At 53.1% G+C, this 24,407-nt stretch overlaps 44 non-coding genes across 44 annotated transcripts; 9 read left to right on the plus strand and 35 right to left on the minus strand.

Moving 5' to 3' along the window:
* Positions 1–146: 146 nt before the first annotated feature.
* On the minus strand, positions 147–220 carry Trnai-aau (transfer RNA isoleucine (anticodon AAU)). The gene has a single exon. It is a non-coding gene; the product is annotated as a tRNA-Ile (tRNA).
* Positions 221–418: 198 nt separating this feature from the next.
* On the minus strand, positions 419–490 carry Trnae-uuc (transfer RNA glutamic acid (anticodon UUC)). The gene has a single exon. It is a non-coding gene; the product is annotated as a tRNA-Glu (tRNA).
* Positions 491–771: 281 nt separating this feature from the next.
* Trnam-cau (transfer RNA methionine (anticodon CAU)) lies at positions 772–844 on the minus strand. Its single transcript has one exon. It is a non-coding gene; the product is annotated as a tRNA-Met (tRNA).
* A 293-nt stretch (positions 845–1,137) lies between these two features.
* Positions 1,138–1,208, minus strand: Trnag-gcc (transfer RNA glycine (anticodon GCC)). The gene has a single exon. It is a non-coding gene; the product is annotated as a tRNA-Gly (tRNA).
* A 341-nt stretch (positions 1,209–1,549) lies between these two features.
* Trnag-ucc (transfer RNA glycine (anticodon UCC)) lies at positions 1,550–1,621 on the plus strand. Its single transcript has one exon. It is a non-coding gene; the product is annotated as a tRNA-Gly (tRNA).
* Positions 1,622–2,207: 586 nt separating this feature from the next.
* Trnai-aau (transfer RNA isoleucine (anticodon AAU)) lies at positions 2,208–2,281 on the minus strand. The gene has a single exon. It is a non-coding gene; the product is annotated as a tRNA-Ile (tRNA).
* A 198-nt stretch (positions 2,282–2,479) lies between these two features.
* On the minus strand, positions 2,480–2,551 carry Trnae-cuc (transfer RNA glutamic acid (anticodon CUC)). The gene has a single exon. It is a non-coding gene; the product is annotated as a tRNA-Glu (tRNA).
* A 281-nt stretch (positions 2,552–2,832) lies between these two features.
* On the minus strand, positions 2,833–2,905 carry Trnam-cau (transfer RNA methionine (anticodon CAU)). The gene has a single exon. It is a non-coding gene; the product is annotated as a tRNA-Met (tRNA).
* A 6,324-nt stretch (positions 2,906–9,229) lies between these two features.
* Positions 9,230–9,301, plus strand: Trnag-ucc (transfer RNA glycine (anticodon UCC)). The gene has a single exon. It is a non-coding gene; the product is annotated as a tRNA-Gly (tRNA).
* A 586-nt stretch (positions 9,302–9,887) lies between these two features.
* Positions 9,888–9,961, minus strand: Trnai-aau (transfer RNA isoleucine (anticodon AAU)). The gene has a single exon. It is a non-coding gene; the product is annotated as a tRNA-Ile (tRNA).
* Positions 9,962–10,159: 198 nt separating this feature from the next.
* On the minus strand, positions 10,160–10,231 carry Trnae-cuc (transfer RNA glutamic acid (anticodon CUC)). Its single transcript has one exon. It is a non-coding gene; the product is annotated as a tRNA-Glu (tRNA).
* A 281-nt stretch (positions 10,232–10,512) lies between these two features.
* Trnam-cau (transfer RNA methionine (anticodon CAU)) lies at positions 10,513–10,585 on the minus strand. Its single transcript has one exon. It is a non-coding gene; the product is annotated as a tRNA-Met (tRNA).
* A 293-nt stretch (positions 10,586–10,878) lies between these two features.
* On the minus strand, positions 10,879–10,949 carry Trnag-gcc (transfer RNA glycine (anticodon GCC)). The gene has a single exon. It is a non-coding gene; the product is annotated as a tRNA-Gly (tRNA).
* A 341-nt stretch (positions 10,950–11,290) lies between these two features.
* Positions 11,291–11,362, plus strand: Trnag-ucc (transfer RNA glycine (anticodon UCC)). The gene has a single exon. It is a non-coding gene; the product is annotated as a tRNA-Gly (tRNA).
* Positions 11,363–11,948: 586 nt separating this feature from the next.
* Positions 11,949–12,022, minus strand: Trnai-aau (transfer RNA isoleucine (anticodon AAU)). The gene has a single exon. It is a non-coding gene; the product is annotated as a tRNA-Ile (tRNA).
* A 198-nt stretch (positions 12,023–12,220) lies between these two features.
* Trnae-uuc (transfer RNA glutamic acid (anticodon UUC)) lies at positions 12,221–12,292 on the minus strand. The gene has a single exon. It is a non-coding gene; the product is annotated as a tRNA-Glu (tRNA).
* A 281-nt stretch (positions 12,293–12,573) lies between these two features.
* Trnam-cau (transfer RNA methionine (anticodon CAU)) lies at positions 12,574–12,646 on the minus strand. The gene has a single exon. It is a non-coding gene; the product is annotated as a tRNA-Met (tRNA).
* A 293-nt stretch (positions 12,647–12,939) lies between these two features.
* Positions 12,940–13,010, minus strand: Trnag-gcc (transfer RNA glycine (anticodon GCC)). The gene has a single exon. It is a non-coding gene; the product is annotated as a tRNA-Gly (tRNA).
* Positions 13,011–13,351: 341 nt separating this feature from the next.
* Trnag-ucc (transfer RNA glycine (anticodon UCC)) lies at positions 13,352–13,423 on the plus strand. The gene has a single exon. It is a non-coding gene; the product is annotated as a tRNA-Gly (tRNA).
* A 586-nt stretch (positions 13,424–14,009) lies between these two features.
* On the minus strand, positions 14,010–14,083 carry Trnai-aau (transfer RNA isoleucine (anticodon AAU)). The gene has a single exon. It is a non-coding gene; the product is annotated as a tRNA-Ile (tRNA).
* A 198-nt stretch (positions 14,084–14,281) lies between these two features.
* Trnae-cuc (transfer RNA glutamic acid (anticodon CUC)) lies at positions 14,282–14,353 on the minus strand. The gene has a single exon. It is a non-coding gene; the product is annotated as a tRNA-Glu (tRNA).
* Positions 14,354–14,634: 281 nt separating this feature from the next.
* On the minus strand, positions 14,635–14,707 carry Trnam-cau (transfer RNA methionine (anticodon CAU)). Its single transcript has one exon. It is a non-coding gene; the product is annotated as a tRNA-Met (tRNA).
* Positions 14,708–15,000: 293 nt separating this feature from the next.
* Trnag-gcc (transfer RNA glycine (anticodon GCC)) lies at positions 15,001–15,071 on the minus strand. Its single transcript has one exon. It is a non-coding gene; the product is annotated as a tRNA-Gly (tRNA).
* Positions 15,072–15,412: 341 nt separating this feature from the next.
* Positions 15,413–15,484, plus strand: Trnag-ucc (transfer RNA glycine (anticodon UCC)). Its single transcript has one exon. It is a non-coding gene; the product is annotated as a tRNA-Gly (tRNA).
* A 586-nt stretch (positions 15,485–16,070) lies between these two features.
* Trnai-aau (transfer RNA isoleucine (anticodon AAU)) lies at positions 16,071–16,144 on the minus strand. The gene has a single exon. It is a non-coding gene; the product is annotated as a tRNA-Ile (tRNA).
* A 198-nt stretch (positions 16,145–16,342) lies between these two features.
* On the minus strand, positions 16,343–16,414 carry Trnae-uuc (transfer RNA glutamic acid (anticodon UUC)). Its single transcript has one exon. It is a non-coding gene; the product is annotated as a tRNA-Glu (tRNA).
* Positions 16,415–16,695: 281 nt separating this feature from the next.
* On the minus strand, positions 16,696–16,768 carry Trnam-cau (transfer RNA methionine (anticodon CAU)). The gene has a single exon. It is a non-coding gene; the product is annotated as a tRNA-Met (tRNA).
* A 293-nt stretch (positions 16,769–17,061) lies between these two features.
* Positions 17,062–17,132, minus strand: Trnag-gcc (transfer RNA glycine (anticodon GCC)). The gene has a single exon. It is a non-coding gene; the product is annotated as a tRNA-Gly (tRNA).
* A 341-nt stretch (positions 17,133–17,473) lies between these two features.
* Positions 17,474–17,545, plus strand: Trnag-ucc (transfer RNA glycine (anticodon UCC)). Its single transcript has one exon. It is a non-coding gene; the product is annotated as a tRNA-Gly (tRNA).
* A 586-nt stretch (positions 17,546–18,131) lies between these two features.
* Positions 18,132–18,205, minus strand: Trnai-aau (transfer RNA isoleucine (anticodon AAU)). The gene has a single exon. It is a non-coding gene; the product is annotated as a tRNA-Ile (tRNA).
* A 198-nt stretch (positions 18,206–18,403) lies between these two features.
* Trnae-cuc (transfer RNA glutamic acid (anticodon CUC)) lies at positions 18,404–18,475 on the minus strand. The gene has a single exon. It is a non-coding gene; the product is annotated as a tRNA-Glu (tRNA).
* Positions 18,476–19,002: 527 nt separating this feature from the next.
* On the minus strand, positions 19,003–19,073 carry Trnag-gcc (transfer RNA glycine (anticodon GCC)). The gene has a single exon. It is a non-coding gene; the product is annotated as a tRNA-Gly (tRNA).
* A 341-nt stretch (positions 19,074–19,414) lies between these two features.
* Trnag-ucc (transfer RNA glycine (anticodon UCC)) lies at positions 19,415–19,486 on the plus strand. Its single transcript has one exon. It is a non-coding gene; the product is annotated as a tRNA-Gly (tRNA).
* Positions 19,487–20,062: 576 nt separating this feature from the next.
* Trnai-aau (transfer RNA isoleucine (anticodon AAU)) lies at positions 20,063–20,136 on the minus strand. The gene has a single exon. It is a non-coding gene; the product is annotated as a tRNA-Ile (tRNA).
* A 198-nt stretch (positions 20,137–20,334) lies between these two features.
* Trnae-uuc (transfer RNA glutamic acid (anticodon UUC)) lies at positions 20,335–20,406 on the minus strand. Its single transcript has one exon. It is a non-coding gene; the product is annotated as a tRNA-Glu (tRNA).
* A 281-nt stretch (positions 20,407–20,687) lies between these two features.
* On the minus strand, positions 20,688–20,760 carry Trnam-cau (transfer RNA methionine (anticodon CAU)). The gene has a single exon. It is a non-coding gene; the product is annotated as a tRNA-Met (tRNA).
* Positions 20,761–21,053: 293 nt separating this feature from the next.
* Trnag-gcc (transfer RNA glycine (anticodon GCC)) lies at positions 21,054–21,124 on the minus strand. The gene has a single exon. It is a non-coding gene; the product is annotated as a tRNA-Gly (tRNA).
* A 341-nt stretch (positions 21,125–21,465) lies between these two features.
* Trnag-ucc (transfer RNA glycine (anticodon UCC)) lies at positions 21,466–21,537 on the plus strand. Its single transcript has one exon. It is a non-coding gene; the product is annotated as a tRNA-Gly (tRNA).
* A 586-nt stretch (positions 21,538–22,123) lies between these two features.
* Positions 22,124–22,197, minus strand: Trnai-aau (transfer RNA isoleucine (anticodon AAU)). The gene has a single exon. It is a non-coding gene; the product is annotated as a tRNA-Ile (tRNA).
* A 198-nt stretch (positions 22,198–22,395) lies between these two features.
* On the minus strand, positions 22,396–22,467 carry Trnae-uuc (transfer RNA glutamic acid (anticodon UUC)). Its single transcript has one exon. It is a non-coding gene; the product is annotated as a tRNA-Glu (tRNA).
* Positions 22,468–22,748: 281 nt separating this feature from the next.
* Positions 22,749–22,821, minus strand: Trnam-cau (transfer RNA methionine (anticodon CAU)). The gene has a single exon. It is a non-coding gene; the product is annotated as a tRNA-Met (tRNA).
* Positions 22,822–23,114: 293 nt separating this feature from the next.
* Trnag-gcc (transfer RNA glycine (anticodon GCC)) lies at positions 23,115–23,185 on the minus strand. Its single transcript has one exon. It is a non-coding gene; the product is annotated as a tRNA-Gly (tRNA).
* Positions 23,186–23,526: 341 nt separating this feature from the next.
* Positions 23,527–23,598, plus strand: Trnag-ucc (transfer RNA glycine (anticodon UCC)). The gene has a single exon. It is a non-coding gene; the product is annotated as a tRNA-Gly (tRNA).
* Positions 23,599–24,184: 586 nt separating this feature from the next.
* Positions 24,185–24,258, minus strand: Trnai-aau (transfer RNA isoleucine (anticodon AAU)). The gene has a single exon. It is a non-coding gene; the product is annotated as a tRNA-Ile (tRNA).
* Positions 24,259–24,407: the final 149 nt, after the last annotated feature.

Genomic DNA, 24,407 nt, shown 5'->3' on the forward strand with positions numbered 1-24,407 from the left:
ATGGCCATTGCCGAGTGAATGCTGTAGTGCTTCCCGACGAGTCGGGTTCGGATCCTCTGTCAACTTCCACGCAGGGTGATGATCATTTGGTCATCACACTCGCCAGCTGAAATCGGCGCTGCCTTTTCGCAGTAGTAAAAGAGAAGTGGCCCGTGGGGGGATCGAACCCACGACCTTCGCGTTATTAGCACGACGCTCTAACCAACTGAGCTAACGGGCCTCGGCAGATGCAGTTGCTCAGCCCTACGCTGGAATCAGGTGGCATGAAGCCATACACCATTCCTATGGTCGTCGTGTGTCTGCTTCCCTAGTCTATATTCTGCTGACGGTCACGAAACAGTAGCTATATTGCGAGCAGGACGGGAAACGGCCGCTCGGACAGCTCAAACTTGTCACGATTCGTGTGGAAAAAATTCCGTTCCGGTACCGGGAATCGAACCCGGGCCTCCTGGGTGAAAGCCAGGTATCCTAGCCACTAGACCACACCGGATGCGGCCGTTTCATTCGACCGTTCGTACGGTCGCTTGTCGCATTGTCGCTCTCTTTGCGAGCATCTTTGCACATACTGACTGGCAAGGCGCGCACCTCAAACGTCGCAGAGCAATGCTTTTGGCTTCATGCTCTGCTGGGAGAAGAGGAATAGGGAAGCTGTATGTAGCAATAACAGGAAGTAAACATTTTCCCGCTGAAGCGTTGAAACGTTGTGGATAACAAACAAGAAATAAGTTGGCGCCCTAGCAACAGCACCACCTTCAGTCACAGAAAATTAGATGCCCCGGGTGTGGATCGAACTCACGACCTTAAGATTATGAGACTTACGCGCTGCCTACTGCGCTACCGAGGCAGGCGATCGTTAGACCTTCTGGAATCTTGGTAAGTATCGAATACAAGTGGTAGAGAGTCTGCACTCCCTGGCTCATTTTTTCTGTTGCTACACGTGCATTCACGGCGCGGCAGGCAACTTGCGATGCTAGGCCGACGCCAGTATGTACAATAGCACGCAGGAGTCCAAACGAGCAGTCGTCCGCGCTGCATGATTGGTTCTTTCCATACGGAATCCCGCGGTTCATTCTCATGGCTCACGCAGTTCGAGTGCGAAAGACACGCAGCACCCCTACCGGAGAAAAAACAAAATGATGCATCGGCCGGGAATCGAACCCGGGCCGCCCGCGTGGCAGGCGAGCATTCTACCACTGAACCACCGATGCTCGGGCCAGCGGTACCTTCACGCTGCTTCCCGAGCAGATGTCTCAAGGGAAAGTGGGACTGCCGTCAAGCGCCGTAGCATTCTGTGGAGAAGATGCTGCAGACGCTGAATCCTGCACTGCACTGCTTAAAGATGCCGCCAGAACGCGGTCCTCTGCGTACTCTTGCGTCGCCGGCGCCGACTCTTGCCAAAGGATGCGAAATGTGCGCGGATACGCTGTCCGAATGCGTCTGGATGTGCTCCCCTAGCCTGCCTCGAAATGCGCCTGCCGGGTACGATCACCTTCGGCCGCTGCCGACAGGCGGGAAGCCGACTCAGCGCGGTGGCGGGGCGCTCGCTTGTGCGGTCGTGGTGTAATGGTCAGCATAGTTGCCTTCCAAGCAGTTGATCCGGGTTCGATTCCCGGCCACCGCAGCAGGCTTTTAATTTCGCGTATGAGTACTTTTGCCACGCGCTCTTAAACTATTGTTTTTTCGCCCTCTTACTCGCTGCATACCAGCCCTTAGTGTGTCTCGACTTGTCTCGACTTTGCTCAGCTGACGCGAGAGCTGACGCTCTCAAATCGGCCTATATCAAAACGACAAGCACGAGAAACGACTGAGAGAGGTAAGGAGAGGCGAGGCGAGGCGATGGACACACAGCACGCCCCCTTCATTTCACGGTGGCGTCTCCCTGGCCGAATCGGGCTGTAGCTCCGAAAACAAAGGAGAAACAAAAATAGGAAGTAAAACTGCCAATAGTGCCCTGTGTTCCCATGCGCTCACCCGCCCAAGTACTGACAAGGGCCAAAGTTGTTACGCATCGGCAATCGGACATTTTCTTTCATTTTCTCTAACCAGTGTATTCAAGATATTATGGCCATTGCCGAGTGAATGCTGTAGTGCTTCCCGACGAGTCGGGTTCGGATCCTCTGTCAACTTCCACGCAGGGTGATGATCATTTGGTCATCACACTCGCCAGCTGAAATCGGCGCTGCCTTTTCGCAGTAGTAAAAGAGAAGTGGCCCGTGGGGGGATCGAACCCACGACCTTCGCGTTATTAGCACGACGCTCTAACCAACTGAGCTAACGGGCCTCGGCAGATGCAGTTGCTCAGCCCTACGCTGGAATCAGGTGGCATGAAGCCATACACCATTCCTATGGTCGTCGTGTGTCTGCTTCCCTAGTCTATATTCTGCTGACGGTCACGAAACAGTAGCTATATTGCGAGCAGGACGGGAAACGGCCGCTCGGACAGCTCAAACTTGTCACGATTCGTGTGGAAAAAATTCCGTTCCGGTACCGGGAATCGAACCCGGGCCTCCTGGGTGAGAGCCAGGTATCCTAGCCACTAGACCACACCGGATGCGGCCGTTTCATTCGACCGTTCGTACGGTCGCTTGTCGCATTGTCGCTCTCTTTGCGAGCATCTTTGCACATACTGACTGGCAAGGCGCGCACCTCAAACGTCGCAGAGCAATGCTTTTGGCTTCATGCTGTGCTGGGAGAAGAGGAATAGGGAAGCTGTATGTAGCAATAACAGGAAGTAAACATTTTCCCGCTGAAGCGTTGAAACGTTGTGGATAACAAACAAGAAATAAGTTGGCGCCCTAGCAACAGCACCACCTTCAGTCACAGAAAATTAGATGCCCCGTGTGTGGATCGAACTCACGACCTTAAGATTATGAGACTTACGCGCTGCCTACTGCGCTACCGAGGCAGGCGATCGTTAGACCTTCTGGAATCTTGGTAAGTATCGAATACAAGTGGTAGAGAGTCTGCACTCCCTGGCTCATTTTTTCTGTTGCTACACGTGCATTCACGGCGCGGCAGGCAACTTGCGATGCTAGGCCGACGCCAGTATGTACAATAGCACGCAGGAGTCCAAACGAGCAGTCGTCCGCGCTGCATGATTGGTTCTTTCCATACGGAATCCCGCGGTTCATTCTCATGGCTCACGCAGTTCGAGTGCGAAAGACACGCAGCACCCCTACCGGAGAAAAAACAAAATGATGCATCGGCCGGGAATCGAACCCGGGCCGCCCGCGTGGCAGGCGAGCATTCTACCACTTTTTTTTTTTTTTTTTTTTTTTCTTTTTTTTTTGTTTTTTTTTTTTTTTTTTTTTTTTTTTTTTTTTTTTTTTTTTTTTTTATTTTTTTTTTTTTTTTTTATAGGGCCTCCCAACTCCCCTTATAGCCCTCCTTACTCTCACCAAAATATGCCTTCTTCGGCGAGCTTCATCGCTATATTTGCTGGACTGTCGAACTTCGTGGATCAGTGGTATAACTTAAAACAAAATCATCTTCTGCTCAGAGGGTGTGGTGTCTTCTTCCACAGAAAAATGGAGAACTAAGAGAAATTTTATCGCGGAATTCGTGGACGGTCTTCTTTCCTCCTCTGGTTCAACTCTGCTGCTCGTAGTTCAACTAAACTCATATTCCGCTTAAAAGTAAAATAATTGTCCCTCCTGACTAACGTCAGTCACTCCGATGTAGCAGAGAGTTGTTACAAAACAGGTGTCAACGCAGCACAACAGCACAACATGAGAGTGTATGTCGATGTGTGCATCACACGAAAGAAACAGAAATCACAGGAAAGTAATAAAAGGAAATCGCGACAGTCCGGGAACAGAATTTAAGAGATTGGAAAAAAAACACTCCTGCAACTATGAATGTTTCACACAAACAGGCTGTATCTTCTAAAATACCCACGAAGTCTTGTGAACAAAGTAAAATTCCTCAAAATTAAAGGACACTCCTCCCTTGGAGATAAAACCAGAACGACCCGTAGGGTGGGTGTGGCACAAGTCACCAACCATAACACAAATAAAACAAATAAAAAAAAGGAAAAAGAAATTAAAAATTGGAACGCGTCAGCTCAGTAAATCTCAGTTCAAGGCGTTTGCCGCAGTTCCATTTCATAGCCGTAATCCAAGGCCGCCTTCAAAAAATTCGCAAACAATTCGCGAAATTGAACGCAATCCTTCAGTGTCATATACTGGGCCCACAAATAATCCAGGTAAATCACAGTATCAGTGACGGCCATATCGATAAGGGCATAAATCGTATGCCCTAAGATCCAGACAGTGGCGTTATTTTTCGTCCGCGGGAAAGCTTTGAAGTTAGGCACTATCACACGACGAACAGTCACAAGGTGAGGAGGCGTTCTGTTAATGTGGGCGACCATTCGTTGACACAGCCGCCATACTGTCGACACCGATGCACACTCAAAACGATGTTCCCGTGTGTCCACAGCACCACATCTACCACAGTTGGCAGAGGGAAGGAGATGAATGTCGGCAAGCCGCTGGTTCGTCGCTAAGGTGTTGTTGACGATCTTAAACCAGAGCGCACTCACGTCCGACGGCAACACCGGGTTGTTGATGTTTGCCCACACGTTCACCCATTCCACTGTGGGGTTCCGGAAGACCAGTTTATGACGCGGAGGTTGTCCAGTCAGGGCAACATAGAGTCCGCGGGCGGTCCTGTGTCTGTCGGTAGCCGTAGACAGAGCGTAGCTCCTCGTTAAAAAGTACTCCCGTATGTAGGACATCTTATACGGGATGGCCGCGAGAGAGACGGGCGCCGCTTCAGAGTGTGGGCGGTAGAGCTCCAGGAGTGCCGCGGTGGTTCCTGCCGGGTTGTCGGACTGCAGGGTGGCTGTCCGGTGGACGAGCAGAGCGCCACATTTGCGTGGAACGTCGGTGAAACCGAGGCCGCCCAGCTGCCTGTCGATGACACAGGTCGAAGCCTTGACTTTAAAAATTTCATGCCGCCACAGGAGCCAGTAGACTGCCTGCGAAATCGCCCTCCCGATCGGCTTCGGAACACTAAGCAGTTGGGCGATGTACCACGCGTTCGATAAAATGAATGTGTTAATGACGGCCACACGTTGATGTAAGTTGAGTCGGCGACCTGAGTGGCTGCGACATAGGGTCTTCACAGTGCCAAGAATGCGCCTCCAGTTTAGAACTTGCATTTTTTGTGGGCACGCTACAATGTCGAGTCCTAAAATTTTGTGGGTGCGCACAACACGGAACCAGTCCCGTTCAGCAGACAGTCCCCGACGACCCAGTGGTACCAATACAGTTTTCCGCGTATTCAGAACGGCGCCAGAGGCACGTTCGTACAATGTCAGAACATCGCGAACTCTGTCCAAGTCATGTGCCCGCCCCAGGAAAAGTCCCACGTCGTCAGCATAGGCAGCACATGTGAGAGAGACGTGACAGACCTGGACACCTTCAATGATTCGACCGACTGCGCGCAAAAACGGGTCGAGCGCAATGACAAATAGGAGCATTGATAAAGGACAGCCCTGTCTGACGGATCTTGTAATAGGAATGGGCGGCGACTGCCATCCATTGATGACAATTACGGACGTCGCCGACGTTAAAAGATTCCGGATAGCATCGAGAAAGTGGCCGCCGAACCCCAGTTTTGTCATGACGGACAGAAGATAATCGTGCCCGATACGGTCGAATGCATTGGCAAAGTCGATGGAGAGAATGCCAGCGGACAGGTCATTAATGGCTGCGTACGCGACCACGTCTCGGTATGAAGCCGCAGCGTGAAAAATGCTACGGCGTTGCACACCACACGACTGAAAGGGACTGATTATCCTGTCCATGACCACATTGAGTTTCGTTGCGAGGCATCGTGCCGCCAGCTTATAGTCTGCATTTAAAAGTGTGATAGGGCGTAATGCCTCAACACGGCATGCTGTCGGTGTCTTCGGAATTAATATAATACGCCCTGCAACGAACTTCGAAGGGACAGCAGCACCACGAACAATTTCATTTATCATGATCGTCAATGTCTCACCGAAAATATCCCAATAAGCCAGGTAAAATTCGATGGGAAGGCCATCTGGACCTGGAGACTTCCCTCGACGACACGAACGCAACACGTCTTTCACATCGTCCCGTGACAACATCTCATCCAGTGACTGACGGTCAGATTCGGAGATGACAGTATCCAATTCATCTAACAGAAAGGAACGTGCGACATCATCGGCAGCTGTCCGTCCGAACAATCTCTTAAAGTGGTCGGTGACGTGGGGAACGATCTCATGCTTCGCCGTGAGACGAGCACCAGTGTCCGTGATGAGGGTGGTAATGTCTTTCCTCCGCGCCAAACGTTTCTCGCGTGCCAAGTGGTAAAGCGTTGGCACTTCGTCAATGGTCTCACACTGCGGTCGGCTCCTGATCAGAACACCTTGTGCCTTGTGTAGGTGATGCTGGAGTATCTTGCTTTTAATTCTATTCAAACGTGCACGTAAGTTTTGATCTGGCGCCACGGGCGCATCAAGCGCATCTTGGAGGCACTGCTGATAAAAGGCAATGGTGCGCCTCTCCCAAAATGACGCCTCCCTTGCATACCGCATTGCAACACTGCGCAACTGCGGTTTGGCTAAGTCGACCCACCATTGTAAGACCGAGGCATAGCTTCCCTGTTTTTCAGAACAAAACTGCCACACGTTCTGAATCTCGCAACGTAAACCGGCGTCAGAGAGATGACGGGTATTGAGTTTCCAAACACGGGAAGGTGGCGCCTGCCTATTTGCCAGTAATTGCACGTCACACACAACACCGCAGTGATCGCTAAAAGCGACGGGATGTACCGCAACCCTCTGAAGAAAGGTTTGAAGTGGCCGCGACACATAAATGCGATCAATTCTACTGGCACCGTTCGCATAAAAATGTGTGTATTGCGTCGTGACAGGATGAAAATGACGCCAAACATCGATCAAGTCATTTGTCACAATTAGTTGGGAAAGTTCCGGGCACATGGTAGCCGTGGGAAATTGATCGGCTGCGGCAGTAACACAGTTAAAATCGCCGCCAACTACGACATTGCGGGTCGACGCAAAAAACGGAACCACATCTTGATTAAAAAAAACAGAACGTGCACGTTTATGATCAGTGCCACTCGGCGCGTATATATTAATAAATGTGACATCCTGGATCGTACACGTAAGTAAGCGGCCATTCGGTAAAAATTGAACGTTAGTTGGTTGCAATACAGTTTTATAAAGAACAGCGGTGCCACAAGTACCTTCAACGTTAATGTTATAGATGACATCATAACCAGGGACGTTATTGAAGCGCTTAACAGTAACTTCTTGGAGCAATGCAACGTCATAGCCTCCCAAAGTTAAAAAGTCTATAAAACTTGCTATTTTATGCGCAGCTATGATGCGATTTACATTGAGTGATAAAACTGAGAAGATCTTTAGATGTTGACGAGCGGCGGCCATTTAAAACACAGACACTCAAGTATTAGCAAGAAAAATGAGAAACGGAAGACGCAGATGCAGCGACTTAAGCACACCAATAAAACTGTCAAGAAGCACTGCAACCCATTACAAAACTCGTGGACAAAACTGTGCAGAAAATTACTGTCAGCGTGCAGGAACAGCGTAACATAACGCCGCAGGTAACCGGGGCACGAATTACAGCAGGTCCGCCGAAAGCCGCTAATGGGATCCAGGGTCGTCCTCCTCCTGCTTCCACCAGGGCGTCTCCGTTGGTCGGTCGGTCGGTTGGGCGCGACCACCAGCGGTGTCTGTGTACGTGGCCTCGTCCGCCTGTGTTGTTGCTGTACCGGCGGCCGACGTCGCCGAATGCCTGCGCGTGCGCTGCGGCAGCTGCTCGCTACTTTGCTCGCTTTTGCGCTTCGCAGCATGCGCACCCTGTTCGCGTGCCGTATTTAAGAACACCTTGAGATGTGCAGTTTGTTCCCTTATACGCTCCTGGCGCGCAGAGCTGTCAGAGGCAGGGGGGCACGATGGCTGAACTTCACTCTCACTGCCACTCTCTGACACAGGGGTGCACGGCAAATCATCTGACTGCTGACTCCTAGTACCCTTATTTTTATTTTTCTTTGTACGCCCTTTCCTCGGTGCCAGGGGAACCTCTTCAGGCGGCGGAGGCGGTGGTAAGGAGGTGTCCATCTCTTCCGAAATAGCAACTGGTGTATGATCCGAAACATCTGGGACCTCCTTAGCAACTGCATCCGATTCTACCACAGCCGAGGACAAAATGGGAGCGTCCTCCATTCGATCCTGTGGTGCGTCTGCAGTAACATTCACCTCACTTGGTACATCCTCAGCACGAATAGGGTCGGCAGGGCGGGGTTGTGATACAGTGCCCGCTACTATTTCACTCAGTAGTGGCACAAAGTGGCCACCAGTAGCCGCAGCATCACTACGTGGGAGCTGCACGGGTCGTCTACGGGGACAATCAACACGTAAATGCTCAGTGGAATGACAAATTGAGCATGTGGGTGGCTGGCCGATATAAGTCACTTGAGCCCTACAGCCCGCAATCATTACGTAGGATGGAATGTGTTTCTTCAAGTCAATGCGGACACTACGTACTCCACTATTAACCTGGTACCGGTATGCACTGGACCACTTTTCGTTCACTACCGACAAGACAACGCCGTACTGAGTGAGAGCACGTGCAATCAAATCATTGCCGCATTCAGGGGGCACATTAAATACTCGAACCGTTCTAACACCATAACCCGAGGGCACAATCTGCACATCACTGACTGTGCCATCGACATGCCTAAATTTACGCACTCCGCCAAATTTTTCAACAAATTTTTCACAGATGTCGCCGGAAAAGAACTTCAAAAATAGCGAATATTGCGCGAAATCCAACTGAAAAGTGTCCACTAGATCTTCCGGGATTTTCAAATCTTCGAATATAAATTCGTGGATTTCAAAAGCGGTGGGCCGCAAAGCATTTCGATCGAACACAAACTGCGCAGTGTTTGCCCTAGTAACTGTCGACATGGTACTCACGTTGAAGAAACTTGAACACGTGGACCTCGAAACACTCGCTGAGCGCCGCCCCGCGATGTAAACAAAGCCGCAACCGCTCCGCTGCTCCGCGCGATGTGCGCGGATACGCTGTCCGAATGCGTCTGGATGTGCTCCCCTAGCCTGCCTCGAAATGCGCCTGCCGGGTACGATCACCTTCGGCCGCTGCCGACAGGCGGGAAGCCGACTCAGCGCGGTGGCGGGGCGCTCGCTTGTGCGGTCGTGGTGTAATGGTCAGCATAGTTGCCTTCCAAGCAGTTGATCCGGGTTCGATTCCCGGCCACCGCAGCAGGCTTTTAATTTCGCGTATGAGTACTTTTGCCACGCGCTCTTAAACTATTGTTTTTTCGCCCTCTTACTCGCTGCATACCAGCCCTTAGTGTGTCTCGACTTGTCTCGACTTTGCTCAGCTGACGCGAGAGCTGACGCTCTCAAATCGGCCTATATCAAAACGACAAGCACGAGAAACGACTGAGAGAGGTAAGGAGAGGTGAGGCGAGGCGATGGACACACAGCACGCCCCCTTCATTTCACGGTGGCGTCTCCCTGGCCGAATCGGGCTGTAGCTCCGAAAACAAAGGAGAAACAAAAATAGGAAGTAAAACTGCCAATAGTGCCCTGTGTTCCCATGCGCTCACCCGCCCAAGTACTGACAAGGGCCAAAGTTGTTACGCATCGGCAATCGGACATTTTCTTTCATTTTCTCTAACCAGTGTATTCAAGATATTATGGCCATTGCCGAGTGAATGCTGTAGTGCTTCCCGACGAGTCGGGTTCGGATCCTCTGTCAACTTCCACGCAGGGTGATGATCATTTGGTCATCACACTCGCCAGCTGAAATCGGCGCTGCCTTTTCGCAGTAGTAAAAGAGAAGTGGCCCGTGGGGGGATCGAACCCACGACCTTCGCGTTATTAGCACGACGCTCTAACCAACTGAGCTAACGGGCCTCGGCAGATGCAGTTGCTCAGCCCTACGCTGGAATCAGGTGGCATGAAGCCATACACCATTCCTATGGTCGTCGTGTGTCTGCTTCCCTAGTCTATATTCTGCTGACGGTCACGAAACAGTAGCTATATTGCGAGCAGGACGGGAAACGGCCGCTCGGACAGCTCAAACTTGTCACGATTCGTGTGGAAAAAATTCCGTTCCGGTACCGGGAATCGAACCCGGGCCTCCTGGGTGAGAGCCAGGTATCCTAGCCACTAGACCACACCGGATGCGGCCGTTTCATTCGACCGTTCGTACGGTCGCTTGTCGCATTGTCGCTCTCTTTGCGAGCATCTTTGCACATACTGACTGGCAAGGCGCGCACCTCAAACGTCGCAGAGCAATGCTTTTGGCTTCATGCTGTGCTGGGAGAAGAGGAATAGGGAAGCTGTATGTAGCAATAACAGGAAGTAAACATTTTCCCGCTGAAGCGTTGAAACGTTGTGGATAACAAACAAGAAATAAGTTGGCGCCCTAGCAACAGCACCACCTTCAGTCACAGAAAATTAGATGCCCCGTGTGTGGATCGAACTCACGACCTTAAGATTATGAGACTTACGCGCTGCCTACTGCGCTACCGAGGCAGGCGATCGTTAGACCTTCTGGAATCTTGGTAAGTATCGAATACAAGTGGTAGAGAGTCTGCACTCCCTGGCTCATTTTTTCTGTTGCTACACGTGCATTCACGGCGCGGCAGGCAACTTGCGATGCTAGGCCGACGCCAGTATGTACAATAGCACGCAGGAGTCCAAACGAGCAGTCGTCCGCGCTGCATGATTGGTTCTTTCCATACGGAATCCCGCGGTTCATTCTCATGGCTCACGCAGTTCGAGTGCGAAAGACACGCAGCACCCCTACCGGAGAAAAAACAAAATGATGCATCGGCCGGGAATCGAACCCGGGCCGCCCGCGTGGCAGGCGAGCATTCTACCACTGAACCACCGATGCTCGGGCCAGCGGTACCTTCACGCTGCTTCCCGAGCAGATGTCTCAAGGGAAAGTGGGACTGCCGTCAAGCGCCGTAGCATTCTGTGGAGAAGATGCTGCAGACGCTGAATCCTGCACTGCACTGCTTAAAGATGCCGCCAGAACGCGGTCCTCTGCGTACTCTTGCGTCGCCGGCGCCGACTCTTGCCAAAGGATGCGAAATGTGCGCGGATACGCTGTCCGAATGCGTCTGGATGTGCTCCCCTAGCCTGCCTCGAAATGCGCCTGCCGGGTACGATCACCTTCGGCCGCTGCCGACAGGCGGGAAGCCGACTCAGCGCGGTGGCGGGGCGCTCGCTTGTGCGGTCGTGGTGTAATGGTCAGCATAGTTGCCTTCCAAGCAGTTGATCCGGGTTCGATTCCCGGCCACCGCAGCAGGCTTTTAATTTCGCGTATGAGTACTTTTGCCACGCGCTCTTAAACTATTGTTTTTTCGCCCTCTTACTCGCTGCATACCAGCCCTTAGTGTGTCTCGACTTGTCTCGACTTTGCTCAGCTGACGCGAGAGCTGACGCTCTCAAATCGGCCTATATCAAAACGACAAGCACGAGAAACGACTGAGAGAGGTAAGGAGAGGCGAGGCGAGGCGATGGACACACAGCACGCCCCCTTCATTTCACGGTGGCGTCTCCCTGGCCGAATCGGGCTGTAGCTCCGAAAACAAAGGAGAAACAAAAATAGGAAGTAAAACTGCCAATAGTGCCCTGTGTTCCCATGCGCTCACCCGCCCAAGTACTGACAAGGGCCAAAGTTGTTACGCATCGGCAATCGGACATTTTCTTTCATTTTCTCTAACCAGTGTATTCAAGATATTATGGCCATTGCCGAGTGAATGCTGTAGTGCTTCCCGACGAGTCGGGTTCGGATCCTCTGTCAACTTCCACGCAGGGTGATGATCATTTGGTCATCACACTCGCCAGCTGAAATCGGCGCTGCCTTTTCGCAGTAGTAAAAGAGAAGTGGCCCGTGGGGGGATCGAACCCACGACCTTCGCGTTATTAGCACGACGCTCTAACCAACTGAGCTAACGGGCCTCGGCAGATGCAGTTGCTCAGCCCTACGCTGGAATCAGGTGGCATGAAGCCATACACCATTCCTATGGTCGTCGTGTGTCTGCTTCCCTAGTCTATATTCTGCTGACGGTCACGAAACAGTAGCTATATTGCGAGCAGGACGGGAAACGGCCGCTCGGACAGCTCAAACTTGTCACGATTCGTGTGGAAAAAATTCCGTTCCGGTACCGGGAATCGAACCCGGGCCTCCTGGGTGAAAGCCAGGTATCCTAGCCACTAGACCACACCGGATGCGGCCGTTTCATTCGACCGTTCGTACGGTCGCTTGTCGCATTGTCGCTCTCTTTGCGAGCATCTTTGCACATACTGACTGGCAAGGCGCGCACCTCAAACGTCGCAGAGCAATGCTTTTGGCTTCATGCTGTGCTGGGAGAAGAGGAATAGGGAAGCTGTATGTAGCAATAACAGGAAGTAAACATTTTCCCGCTGAAGCGTTGAAACGTTGTGGATAACAAACAAGAAATAAGTTGGCGCCCTAGCAACAGCACCACCTTCAGTCACAGAAAATTAGATGCCCCGGGTGTGGATCGAACTCACGACCTTAAGATTATGAGACTTACGCGCTGCCTACTGCGCTACCGAGGCAGGCGATCGTTAGACCTTCTGGAATCTTGGTAAGTATCGAATACAAGTGGTAGAGAGTCTGCACTCCCTGGCTCATTTTTTCTGTTGCTACACGTGCATTCACGGCGCGGCAGGCAACTTGCGATGCTAGGCCGACGCCAGTATGTACAATAGCACGCAGGAGTCCAAACGAGCAGTCGTCCGCGCTGCATGATTGGTTCTTTCCATACGGAATCCCGCGGTTCATTCTCATGGCTCACGCAGTTCGAGTGCGAAAGACACGCAGCACCCCTACCGGAGAAAAAACAAAATGATGCATCGGCCGGGAATCGAACCCGGGCCGCCCGCGTGGCAGGCGAGCATTCTACCACTGAACCACCGATGCTCGGGCCAGCGGTACCTTCACGCTGCTTCCCGAGCAGATGTCTCAAGGGAAAGTGGGACTGCCGTCAAGCGCCGTAGCATTCTGTGGTGAAGATGCTGCAGACGCTGAATCCTGCACTGCACTGCTTAAAGATGCCGCCAGAACGCGGTCCTCTGCGTACTCTTGCGTCGCCGGCGCCGACTCTTGCCAAAGGATGCGAAATGTGCGCGGATACGCTGTCCGAATGCGTCTGGATGTGCTCCCCTAGCCTGCCTCGAAATGCGCCTGCCGGGTACGATCACCTTCGGCCGCTGCCGACAGGCGGGAAGCCGACTCAGCGCGGTGGCGGGGCGCTCGCTTGTGCGGTCGTGGTGTAATGGTCAGCATAGTTGCCTTCCAAGCAGTTGATCCGGGTTCGATTCCCGGCCACCGCAGCAGGCTTTTAATTTCGCGTATGAGTACTTTTGCCACGCGCTCTTAAACTATTGTTTTTTCGCCCTCTTACTCGCTGCATACCAGCCCTTAGTGTGTCTCGACTTGTCTCGACTTTGCTCAGCTGACGCGAGAGCTGACGCTCTCAAATCGGCCTATATCAAAACGACAAGCACGAGAAACGACTGAGAGAGGTAAGGAGAGGCGAGGCGAGGCGATGGACACACAGCACGCCCCCTTCATTTCACGGTGGCGTCTCCCTGGCCGAATCGGGCTGTAGCTCCGAAAACAAAGGAGAAACAAAAATAGGAAGTAAAACTGCCAATAGTGCCCTGTGTTCCCATGCGCTCACCCGCCCAAGTACTGACAAGGGCCAAAGTTGTTACGCATCGGCAATCGGACATTTTCTTTCATTTTCTCTAACCAGTGTATTCAAGATATTATGGCCATTGCCGAGTGAATGCTGTAGTGCTTCCCGACGAGTCGGGTTCGGATCCTCTGTCAACTTCCACGCAGGGTGATGATCATTTGGTCATCACACTCGCCAGCTGAAATCGGCGCTGCCTTTTCGCAGTAGTAAAAGAGAAGTGGCCCGTGGGGGGATCGAACCCACGACCTTCGCGTTATTAGCACGACGCTCTAACCAACTGAGCTAACGGGCCTCGGCAGATGCAGTTGCTCAGCCCTACGCTGGAATCAGGTGGCATGAAGCCATACACCATTCCTATGGTCGTCGTGTGTCTGCTTCCCTAGTCTATATTCTGCTGACGGTCACGAAACAGTAGCTATATTGCGAGCAGGACGGGAAACGGCCGCTCGGACAGCTCAAACTTGTCACGATTCGTGTGGAAAAAATTCCGTTCCGGTACCGGGAATCGAACCCGGGCCTCCTGGGTGAGAGCCAGGTATCCTAGCCACTAGACCACACCGGATGCGGCCGTTTCATTCGACCGTTCGTACGGTCGCTTGTCGCATTGTCGCTCTCTTTGCGAGCATCTTTGCACATACTGACTGGCAAGGCGCGCACCTCAAACGTCGCAGAGCAATGCTTTTGGCTTCATGCTGTGCTGGGAGAAGAGGAATAGGGAAGCTGTATGTAGCAATAACAGGAAGTAAACATTTTCCCGCTGAAGCGTTGAAACGTTGTGGATAACAAACAAGAAATAAGTTGGCGCCCTAGCAACAGCACCACCTTCAGTCACAGAAAATTAGATGCCCCGGGTGTGGATCGAACTCACGACCTTAAGATTATGAGACTTACGCGCTGCCTACTGCGCTACCGAGGCAGGCGATCGTTAGACCTTCTGGAATCTTGGTAAGTATCGAATACAAGTGGTAGAGAGTCTGCACTCCCTGGCTCATTTTTTCTGTTGCTACACGTGCATTCACGGCGCGGCAGGCAACTTGCGATGCTAGGCCGACGCCAGTATGTACAATAGCACGCAGGAGTCCAAACGAGCAGTCGTCCGCGCTGCATGATTGGTTCTTTCCATACGGAATCCCGCGGTTCATTCTCATGGCTCACGCAGTTCGAGTGCGAAAGACACGCAGCACCCCTACCGGAGAAAAAACAAAATGATGCATCGGCCGGGAATCGAACCCGGGCCGCCCGCGTGGCAGGCGAGCATTCTACCACTGAACCACCGATGCTCGGGCCAGCGGTACCTTCACGCTGCTTCCCGAGCAGATGTCTCAAGGGAAAGTGGGACTGCCGTCAAGCGCCGTAGCATTCTGTGGAGAAGATGCTGCAGACGCTGAATCCTGCACTGCACTGCTTAAAGATGCCGCCAGAACGCGGTCCTCTGCGTACTCTTGCGTCGCCGGCGCCGACTCTTGCCAAAGGATGCGAAATGTGCGCGGATACGCTGTCCGAATGCGTCTGGATGTGCTCCCCTAGCCTGCCTCGAAATGCGCCTGCCGGGTACGATCACCTTCGGCCGCTGCCGACAGGCGGGAAGCCGACTCAGCGCGGTGGCGGGGCGCTCGCTTGTGCGGTCGTGGTGTAATGGTCAGCATAGTTGCCTTCCAAGCAGTTGATCCGGGTTCGATTCCCGGCCACCGCAGCAGGCTTTTAATTTCGCGTATGAGTACTTTTGCCACGCGCTCTTAAACTATTGTTTTTTCGCCCTCTTACTCGCTGCATACCAGCCCTTAGTGTGTCTCGACTTGTCTCGACTTTGCTCAGCTGACGCGAGAGCTGACGCTCTCAAATCGGCCTATATCAAAACGACAAGCACGAGAAACGACTGAGAGAGGTAAGGAGAGGCGAGGCGAGGCGATGGACACACAGCACGCCCCCTTCATTTCACGGTGGCGTCTCCCTGGCCGAATCGGGCTGTAGCTCCGAAAACAAAGGAGAAACAAAAATAGGAAGTAAAACTGCCAATAGTGCCCTGTGTTCCCATGCGCTCACCCGCCCAAGTACTGACAAGGGCCAAAGTTGTTACGCATCGGCAATCGGACATTTTCTTTCATTTTCTCTAACCAGTGTATTCAAGATATTATGGCCATTGCCGAGTGAATGCTGTAGTGCTTCCCGACGAGTCGGGTTCGGATCCTCTGTCAACTTCCACGCAGGGTGATGATCATTTGGTCATCACACTCGCCAGCTGAAATCGGCGCTGCCTTTTCGCAGTAGTAAAAGAGAAGTGGCCCGTGGGGGGATCGAACCCACGACCTTCGCGTTATTAGCACGACGCTCTAACCAACTGAGCTAACGGGCCTCGGCAGATGCAGTTGCTCAGCCCTACGCTGGAATCAGGTGGCATGAAGCCATACACCATTCCTATGGTCGTCGTGTGTCTGCTTCCCTAGTCTATATTCTGCTGACGGTCACGAAACAGTAGCTATATTGCGAGCAGGACGGGAAACGGCCGCTCGGACAGCTCAAACTTGTCACGATTCGTGTGGAAAAAATTCCGTTCCGGTACCGGGAATCGAACCCGGGCCTCCTGGGTGAAAGCCAGGTATCCTAGCCACTAGACCACACCGGATGCGGCCGTTTCATTCGACCGTTCGTACGGTCGCTTGTCGCATTGTCGCTCTCTTTGCGAGCATCTTTGCACATACTGACTGGCAAGGCGCGCACCTCAAACGTCGCAGAGCAATGCTTTTGGCTTCATGCTGTGCTGGGAGAAGAGGAATAGGGAAGCTGTATGTAGCAATAACAGGAAGTAAACATTTTCCCGCTGAAGCGTTGAAACGTTGTGGATAACAAACAAGAAATAAGTTGGCGCCCTAGCAACAGCACCACCTTCAGTCACAGAAAATTAGATGCCCCGGGTGTGGATCGAACTCACGACCTTAAGATTATGAGACTTACGCGCTGCCTACTGCGCTACCGAGGCAGGCGATCGTTAGACCTTCTGGAATCTTGGTAAGTATCGAATACAAGTGGTAGAGAGTCTGCACTCCCTGGCTCATTTTTTCTGTTGCTACACGTGCATTCACGGCGCGGCAGGCAACTTGCGATGCTAGGCCGACGCCAGTATGTACAATAGCACGCAGGAGTCCAAACGAGCAGTCGTCCGCGCTGCATGATTGGTTCTTTCCATACGGAATCCCGCGGTTCATTCTCATGGCTCACGCAGTTCGAGTGCGAAAGACACGCAGCACCCCTACCGGAGAAAAAACAAAATGATGCATCGGCCGGGAATCGAACCCGGGCCGCCCGCGTGGCAGGCGAGCATTCTACCACTGAACCACCGATGCTCGGGCCAGCGGTACCTTCACGCTGCTTCCCGAGCAGATGTCTCAAGGGAAAGTGGGACTGCCGTCAAGCGCCGTAGCATTCTGTGGAGAAGATGCTGCAGACGCTGAATCCTGCACTGCACTGCTTAAAGATGCCGCCAGAACGCGGTCCTCTGCGTACTCTTGCGTCGCCGGCGCCGACTCTTGCCAAAGGATGCGAAATGTGCGCGGATACGCTGTCCGAATGCGTCTGGATGTGCTCCCCTAGCCTGCCTCGAAATGCGCCTGCCGGGTACGATCACCTTCGGCCGCTGCCGACAGGCGGGAAGCCGACTCAGCGCGGTGGCGGGGCGCTCGCTTGTGCGGTCGTGGTGTAATGGTCAGCATAGTTGCCTTCCAAGCAGTTGATCCGGGTTCGATTCCCGGCCACCGCAGCAGGCTTTTAATTTCGCGTATGAGTACTTTTGCCACGCGCTCTTAAACTATTGTTTTTTCGCCCTCTTACTCGCTGCATACCAGCCCTTAGTGTGTCTCGACTTGTCTCGACTTTGCTCAGCTGACGCGAGAGCTGACGCTCTCAAATCGGCCTATATCAAAACGACAAGCACGAGAAACGACTGAGAGAGGTAAGGAGAGGCGAGGCGAGGCGATGGACACACAGCACGCCCCCTTCATTTCACGGTGGCGTCTCCCTGGCCGAATCGGGCTGTAGCTCCGAAAACAAAGGAGAAACAAAAATAGGAAGTAAAACTGCCAATAGTGCCCTGTGTTCCCATGCGCTCACCCGCCCAAGTACTGACAAGGGCCAAAGTTGTTACGCATCGGCAATCGGACATTTTCTTTCATTTTCTCTAACCAGTGTATTCAAGATATTATGGCCATTGCCGAGTGAATGCTGTAGTGCTTCCCGACGAGTCGGGTTCGGATCCTCTGTCAACTTCCACGCAGGGTGATGATCATTTGGTCATCACACTCGCCAGCTGAAATCGGCGCTGCCTTTTCGCAGTAGTAAAAGAGAAGTGGCCCGTGGGGGGATCGAACCCACGACCTTCGCGTTATTAGCACGACGCTCTAACCAACTGAGCTAACGGGCCTCGGCAGATGCAGTTGCTCAGCCCTACGCTGGAATCAGGTGGCATGAAGCCATACACCATTCCTATGGTCGTCGTGTGTCTGCTTCCCTAGTCTATATTCTGCTGACGGTCACGAAACAGTAGCTATATTGCGAGCAGGACGGGAAACGGCCGCTCGGACAGCTCAAACTTGTCACGATTCGTGTGGAAAAAATTCCGTTCCGGTACCGGGAATCGAACCCGGGCCTCCTGGGTGAGAGCCAGGTATCCTAGCCACTAGACCACACCGGATGCGGCCGTTTCATTCGACCGTTCGTACGGTCGCTTGTCGCATTGTCGCTCTCTTTGCGAGCATCTTTGCACATACTGACTGGCAAGGCGCGCACCTCAAACGTCGCAGAGCAATGCTTTTGGCTTCATGCTCTGCTGGGAGAAGAGGAATAGGGAAGCTGTATGTAGCAATAACAGGAAGTAAACATTTTCCCGCTGAAGCGTTGAAACGTTGTGGATAACAAACAAGAAATAAGTTGGCGCCCTAGCAACAGCACCACCTTCAGTCACAGAAAATTAGATGCCCCGGGTGTGGATCGAACTCACGACCTTAAGATTATGCTACACGTGCATTCACGGCGCGGCAGGCAACTTGCGATGCTAGGCCGACGCCAGTATGTACAATAGCACGCAGGAGTCCAAACGAGCAGTCGTCCGCGCTGCATGATTGGTTCTTTCCATACGGAATCCCGCGGTTCATTCTCATGGCTCACGCAGTTCGAGTGCGAAAGACACGCAGCACCCCTACCGGAGAAAAAACAAAATGATGCATCGGCCGGGAATCGAACCCGGGCCGCCCGCGTGGCAGGCGAGCATTCTACCACTGAACCACCGATGCTCGGGCCAGCGGTACCTTCACGCTGCTTCCCGAGCAGATGTCTCAAGGGAAAGTGGGACTGCCGTCAAGCGCCGTAGCATTCTGTGGAGAAGATGCTGCAGACGCTGAATCCTGCACTGCACTGCTTAAAGATGCCGCCAGAACGCGGTCCTCTGCGTACTCTTGCGTCGCCGGCGCCGACTCTTGCCAAAGGATGCGAAATGTGCGCGGATACGCTGTCCGAATGCGTCTGGATGTGCTCCCCTAGCCTGCCTCGAAATGCGCCTGCCGGGTACGATCACCTTCGGCCGCTGCCGACAGGCGGGAAGCCGACTCAGCGCGGTGGCGGGGCGCTCGCTTGTGCGGTCATGGTGTAATGGTCAGCATAGTTGCCTTCCAAGCAGTTGATCCGGGTTCGATTCCCGGCCACCGCAGCAGGCTTTTAATTTCGCGTATGAGTACTTTTGCCACGCGCTCTTAAACTATTGTTTTTTCGCCCTCTTACTCGCTGCATACCAGCCCTTAGTGTGTCTCGACTTGTCTCAGCTGACGCGAGAGCTGACGCTCTCAAATCGGCCTATATCAAAACGACAAGCACGAGAAACGACTGAGAGAGGTAAGGAGAGGCGAGGCGAGGCGATGGACACACAGCACGCCCCCTTCATTTCACGGTGGCGTCTCCCTGGCCGAATCGGGCTGTAGCTCCGAAAACAAAGGAGAAACAAAAATAGGAAGTAAAACTGCCAATAGTGCCCTGTGTTCCCATGCGCTCACCCGCCCAAGTACTGACAAGGGCCAAAGTTGTTACGCATCGGCAATCGGACATTTTCTTTCATTTTCTCTAACCAGTGTATTCAAGATATTATGGCCATTGCCGAGTGAATGCTGTAGTGCTTCCCGACGAGTCGGGTTCGGATCCTCTGTCAACTTCCACGCAGGGTGATGATCATTTGGTCATCACACTCGCCAGCTGAAATCGGCGCTGCCTTTTCGCAGTAGTAAAAGAGAAGTGGCCCGTGGGGGGATCGAACCCACGACCTTCGCGTTATTAGCACGACGCTCTAACCAACTGAGCTAACGGGCCTCGGCAGATGCAGTTGCTCAGCCCTACGCTGGAATCAGGTGGCATGAAGCCATACACCATTCCTATGGTCGTCGTGTGTCTGCTTCCCTAGTCTATATTCTGCTGACGGTCACGAAACAGTAGCTATATTGCGAGCAGGACGGGAAACGGCCGCTCGGACAGCTCAAACTTGTCACGATTCGTGTGGAAAAAATTCCGTTCCGGTACCGGGAATCGAACCCGGGCCTCCTGGGTGAAAGCCAGGTATCCTAGCCACTAGACCACACCGGATGCGGCCGTTTCATTCGACCGTTCGTACGGTCGCTTGTCGCATTGTCGCTCTCTTTGCGAGCATCTTTGCACATACTGACTGGCAAGGCGCGCACCTCAAACGTCGCAGAGCAATGCTTTTGGCTTCATGCTGTGCTGGGAGAAGAGGAATAGGGAAGCTGTATGTAGCAATAACAGGAAGTAAACATTTTCCCGCTGAAGCGTTGAAACGTTGTGGATAACAAACAAGAAATAAGTTGGCGCCCTAGCAACAGCACCACCTTCAGTCACAGAAAATTAGATGCCCCGGGTGAGGATCGAACTCACGACCTTAAGATTATGAGACTTACGCGCTGCCTACTGCGCTACCGAGGCAGGCGATCGTTAGACCTTCTGGAATCTTGGTAAGTATCGAATACAAGTGGTAGAGAGTCTGCACTCCCTGGCTCATTTTTTCTGTTGCTACACGTGCATTCACGGCGCGGCAGGCAACTTGCGATGCTAGGCCGACGCCAGTATGTACAATAGCACGCAGGAGTCCAAACGAGCAGTCGTCCGCGCTGCATGATTGGTTCTTTCCATACGGAATCCCGCGGTTCATTCTCATGGCTCACGCAGTTCGAGTGCGAAAGACACGCAGCACCCCTACCGGAGAAAAAACAAAATGATGCATCGGCCGGGAATCGAACCCGGGCCGCCCGCGTGGCAGGCGAGCATTCTACCACTGAACCACCGATGCTCGGGCCAGCGGTACCTTCACGCTGCTTCCCGAGCAGATGTCTCAAGGGAAAGTGGGACTGCCGTCAAGCACCGTAGCATTCTGTGGAGAAGATGCTGCAGACGCTGAATCCTGCACTGCACTGCTTAAAGATGCCGCCAGAACGCGGTCCTCTGCGTACTCTTGCGTCGCCGGCGCCGACTCTTGCCAAAGGATGCGGAATGTGCGCGGATACGCTGTCCGAATGCGTCTGGATGTGCTCCCCTAGCCTGCCTCGAAATGCGCCTGCCGGGTACGATCACCTTCGGCCGCTGCCGACAGGCGGGAAGCCGACTCAGCGCGGTGGCGGGGCGCTCGCTTGTGCGGTCGTGGTGTAATGGTCAGCATAGTTGCCTTCCAAGCAGTTGATCCGGGTTCGATTCCCGGCCACCGCAGCAGGCTTTTAATTTCGCGTATGAGTACTTTTGCCACGCGCTCTTAAACTATTGTTTTTTCGCCCTCTTACTCGCTGCATACCAGCCCTTAGTGTGTCTCGACTTGTCTCGACTTTGCTCAGCTGACGCGAGAGCTGACGCTCTCAAATCGGCCTATATCAAAACGACAAGCACGAGAAACGACTGAGAGAGGTAAGGAGAGGCGAGGCGAGGCGATGGACACACAGCACGCCCCCTTCATTTCACGGTGGCGTCTCCCTGGCCGAATCGGGCTGTAGCTCCGAAAACAAAGGAGAAACAAAAATAGGAAGTAAAACTGCCAATAGTGCCCTGTGTTCCCATGCGCTCACCCGCCCAAGTACTGACAAGGGCCAAAGTTGTTACGCATCGGCAATCGGACATTTTCTTTCATTTTCTCTAACCAGTGTATTCAAGATATTATGGCCATTGCCGAGTGAATGCTGTAGTGCTTCCCGACGAGTCGGGTTCGGATCCTCTGTCAACTTCCACGCAGGGTGATGATCATTTGGTCATCACACTCGCCAGCTGAAATCGGCGCTGCCTTTTCGCAGTAGTAAAAGAGAAGTGGCCCGTGGGGGGATCGAACCCACGACCTTCGCGTTATTAGCACGACGCTCTAACCAACTGAGCTAACGGGCCTCGGCAGATGCAGTTGCTCAGCCCTACGCTGGAATCAGGTGGCATGAAGCCATACACCATTCCTATGGTCGTCGTGTGTCTGCTTCCCTAGTCTATATTCTGCTGACGGTCACGAAACAGTAGCTATATTGCGAGCAGGACGGGAAACGGCCGCTCGGACAGCTCAAACTTGTCACGATTCGTGTGGAAAAAATTCCGTTCCGGTACCGGGAATCGAACCCGGGCCTCCTGGGTGAAAGCCAGGTATCCTAGCCACTAGACCACACCGGATGCGGCCGTTTCATTCGACCGTTCGTACGGTCGCTTGTCGCATTGTCGCTCTCTTTGCGAGCATCTTTGCACATACTGACTGGCAAGGCGCGCACCTCAAACGTCGCAGAGCAATGCTTTTGGCTTCATGCTGTGCTGGGAGAAGAGGAATAGGGAAGCTGTATGTAGCAATAACAGGAAGTAAACATTTTCCCGCTGAAGCGTTGAAACGTTGTGGATAACAAACAAGAAATAAGTTGGCGCCCTAGCAACAGCACCACCTTCAGTCACAGAAAATTAGATGCCCCGGGTGAGGATCGAACTCACGACCTTAAGATTATGAGACTTACGCGCTGCCTACTGCGCTACCGAGGCAGGCGATCGTTAGACCTTCTGGAATCTTGGTAAGTATCGAATACAAGTGGTAGAGAGTCTGCACTCCCTGGCTCATTTTTTCTGTTGCTACACGTGCATTCACGGCGCGGCAGGCAACTTGCGATGCTAGGCCGACGCCAGTATGTACAATAGCACGCAGGAGTCCAAACGAGCAGTCGTCCGCGCTGCATGATTGGTTCTTTCCATACGGAATCCCGCGGTTCATTCTCATGGCTCACGCAGTTCGAGTGCGAAAGACACGCAGCACCCCTACCGGAGAAAAAACAAAATGATGCATCGGCCGGGAATCGAACCCGGGCCGCCCGCGTGGCAGGCGAGCATTCTACCACTGAACCACCGATGCTCGGGCCAGCGGTACCTTCACGCTGCTTCCCGAGCAGATGTCTCAAGGGAAAGTGGGACTGCCGTCAAGCGCCGTAGCATTCTGTGGAGAAGATGCTGCAGACGCTGAATCCTGCACTGCACTGCTTAAAGATGCCGCCAGAACGCGGTCCTCTGCGTACTCTTGCGTCGCCGGCGCCGACTCTTGCCAAAGGATGCGAAATGTGCGCGGATACGCTGTCCGAATGCGTCTGGATGTGCTCCCCTAGCCTGCCTCGAAATGCGCCTGCCGGGTACGATCACCTTCGGCCGCTGCCGACAGGCGGGAAGCCGACTCAGCGCGGTGGCGGGGCGCTCGCTTGTGCGGTCGTGGTGTAATGGTCAGCATAGTTGCCTTCCAAGCAGTTGATCCGGGTTCGATTCCCGGCCACCGCAGCAGGCTTTTAATTTCGCGTATGAGTACTTTTGCCACGCGCTCTTAAACTATTGTTTTTTCGCCCTCTTACTCGCTGCATACCAGCCCTTAGTGTGTCTCGACTTGTCTCGACTTTGCTCAGCTGACGCGAGAGCTGACGCTCTCAAATCGGCCTATATCAAAACGACAAGCACGAGAAACGACTGAGAGAGGTAAGGAGAGGCGAGGCGAGGCGATGGACACACAGCACGCCCCCTTCATTTCACGGTGGCGTCTCCCTGGCCGAATCGGGCTGTAGCTCCGAAAACAAAGGAGAAACAAAAATAGGAAGTAAAACTGCCAATAGTGCCCTGTGTTCCCATGCGCTCACCCGCCCAAGTACTGACAAGGGCCAAAGTTGTTACGCATCGGCAATCGGACATTTTCTTTCATTTTCTCTAACCAGTGTATTCAAGATATTATGGCCATTGCCGAGTGAATGCTGTAGTGCTTCCCGACGAGTCGGGTTCGGATCCTCTGTCAACTTCCACGCAGGGTGATGATCATTTGGTCATCACACTCGCCAGCTGAAATCGGCGCTGCCTTTTCGCAGTAGTAAAAGAGAAGTGGCCCGTGGGGGGATCGAACCCACGACCTTCGCGTTATTAGCACGACGCTCTAACCAACTGAGCTAACGGGCCTCGGCAGATGCAGTTGCTCAGCCCTACGCTGGAATCAGGTGGCATGAAGCCATACACCATTCCTATGGTCGTCGTGTGTCTGCTTCCCTAGTCTATATTCTGCTGACGGTCACGAAACAGTAGCTATATTGCGAGCAGGACGGGAAACG

This window comes from Schistocerca serialis, unplaced genomic scaffold (genome assembly GCF_023864345.2).
Source record: "Schistocerca serialis cubense isolate TAMUIC-IGC-003099 unplaced genomic scaffold, iqSchSeri2.2 HiC_scaffold_1344, whole genome shotgun sequence".
Lineage (NCBI taxonomy): Eukaryota > Metazoa > Arthropoda > Insecta > Orthoptera > Acrididae > Schistocerca > Schistocerca serialis.